This window comes from Petaurus breviceps, unplaced genomic scaffold (assembly GCF_028583685.1).
Source record: "Petaurus breviceps papuanus isolate PSGF00001 unplaced genomic scaffold, PetGlider_PUasm1.0 37, whole genome shotgun sequence".
Classification (NCBI taxonomy): domain Eukaryota; kingdom Metazoa; phylum Chordata; class Mammalia; order Diprotodontia; family Petauridae; genus Petaurus; species Petaurus breviceps.
Genome location: NW_027186296.1, coordinates 93,183,927 through 93,186,454, shown reverse-complemented (window position 1 = coordinate 93,186,454; position 2,528 = coordinate 93,183,927). Strand labels below are relative to the sequence as shown.

Below are 2,528 nucleotides of genomic sequence, written 5' to 3'. Positions count from 1 at the left end.
AACTTTGGAGAGAGCAGCTTTAGTTTGGTGATATGTTTAGTTTTTGATATCAAAAGGATGAAGGGTGAAAAGAAAGGAATTAGAGTCAACAAGCATTGACAGAATTTTCTGGGAACTTGGTTGAGGATATGAGAAGGGATATCAGACAGTATGCAACAAGTGATTGACAATTGACAAATGATTAAGGTATAGGAACTGGCAATTTTCCAATGAAGAAGACAAAACTATTTAGTTATATATATTTTTTCATTCCAGAAATTTAATTGCAGCCACGTAATTTGTACTCTTGCATTTTCTCAATAGTTTCTTCCTTATATTTGCCCCTTTCCTTTCCTATTTGGCGAGATTTGGCTTTTCGCTCAAGGATTTTTTTGTGAACTTTTTTTTTGTCCAGCTTGAGTCTTGTAATAACCACCTTGCTGGGATGAATGCCCACATGGACAGTTGTACCATTAGCCTTCTCCCGCTGCACATGCTCAATGAAGATCACATTTCTTCTTGTAAACCTGGACTACCTTGCCAATTTTCTGTCCTTTGTAGTGTCCTCGAACAACCTGGGCTTCATCATCTTTTCTTTTCTTTCTTTCTTTCTTTTTTTTTTTTTTTTGCTTTTTGGAGGCCAGTTGGGGTTGTGACTTACCCAAGGTCACATGGCTAGTTTTTGTGTTAAGTGTCTGAGGCCAGATTTGAACTCAGGTCCTCCTAACTCCAGGGCCGGTGCTCTATTCACTGAGCCACCTAGCTGGCCCTCATCTTCTTTTCAAATGGGCATGGAGCTGACATTGTACTTCTATGTCAGCTCCTTAGAAAGAGAAGAAGACATAACTTTCCTCCATATGTGGGAAGGGGCTTTGAAATGCGTCTTGCGGTTCTTGCTTTGGTCAGAGGTCACAAAGGTATTGAACTTCATTTTGACCCCGAAGCCTCCTCAGAAGAGAAGAGGCTGAAGACCTACTTCTGCCTCCAATTTAGTTATATTAAAAAATTTGCTATATCATTTTGATTAGAGAAGTGCAAATTAAAACAACCTTGAGATATATCATTTACACCTACCAGGTTGATTAAAATGATAGAACATTAAGTCACAAATGTTGGAGAGAATGTGGAGAAGTTAGGAAACTAATTCTTTGTTGATGGAATTGTAATCCAGCCATTTTGGAAAGCAGTCTGGAATTTTGCTTGAAGAGTTATTGAACTCCCTTGACTCAGTAATTCCATTACTTGGTCTATTTCCAAAAATTATTAGGGAAAAAGGAAAAGAAATATGCGTTCTATAATGTTTATAGCAGCTCTCTTTGTGGGGACAAAGAATGGGAAATTGGAGGGATGCTCATCAGTTGGGGAATGGCTAAACAAGTTATGGTATATGATTATGATGCAATACTACATTATAAGAAATTATTATCTCAGTGATCTTAAGAAAACTTGGAAAGACCCACAAAATAATGAAGTGAAATGAGCAAAACTGAGAGAATATACTGTATACAGTAAGAGAAATATTGTTTTAAGAACATCTTTGAGCAAATAAGTTATTTTATCTATTATAAACACCCAAATTAACTATAAAAGAATATGAAGAATGATGCCATCTGCATTCAGAGAAAGAAATGATAAAAAAGAAGTATGTAAAGAATAATTACATATATGTGTATGCATGTGCATATATGTATACATACGCACACACCCCTACTTATATAATGGTAGCCACATCTACAGGTGGTAGGGGGATGAAAAAAAGAAATTTACATGATAATTTTATGATATATTTGAAATGAATAGCACATTGTTCATAGTAGACTTGGAGTTTCATATTTGATGATCTTTTTATTGTCCTATGTTAGGGAAATGCTTGTTTTACTCTATAAATTAATTTTTAGAAATCATTAGGAAACTTTTGCATCTATATAGCCTAAATATGTCACTTTACAAATTCCATCCATTGTGTTCCTAGTTCTGTCTTCTGGGACAATACAAAACACTCTCATGACAACCTTTCAAATACTTGATAATAAATATTTATTGTCCCTAAGTCTTCTGTTCGCTAGTCTCAGACATTCCCAGTTCCTTGGAGATATTTCTATATGGCATGCGCTTCTGGCCCTTCACTATTCTGTGGGTATTCTCCCACTTATTAGTATCCTTCCTAAAATGTGACACTGTTTATATGTTTATGTATATATGTGTATGTATATAAATATATATGGTATGCCTATATATTTATATACATACACAATGAAATGAGGCTTAATGTTGAACACTTATAATGAGCAATCCTGGCTTTTGTCAGGTTAGGAAATGCACCACCCTGATTTTTTTCTGAGGGAAAGGTACAAAATGTTGCATGTGCTGTTGAATGTGATGGCTGTGTCATTCATTAACCCCATCCTTTTTTCACAAGGGAAGTTTCACTGAGGTGAGAGAGGAGATATCTCAAAATGTCTGTGATATAAACCTAGAGGCATCAATGCAAATTTTAAAGGAGAAAAACAAATAAACTGTAAAGAACTGAATCCAGCCTAACAAATGTC

At 35.3% G+C, this 2,528-nt stretch overlaps 1 pseudogene; it reads right to left on the bottom strand.

Moving 5' to 3' along the window:
- Positions 1-224: 224 nt before the first annotated feature.
- LOC138168359 (large ribosomal subunit protein uL24-like) lies at positions 225-910 on the bottom strand (annotated as a pseudogene).
- Between the last annotated feature and the right edge of the window lie 1,618 nt (positions 911-2,528).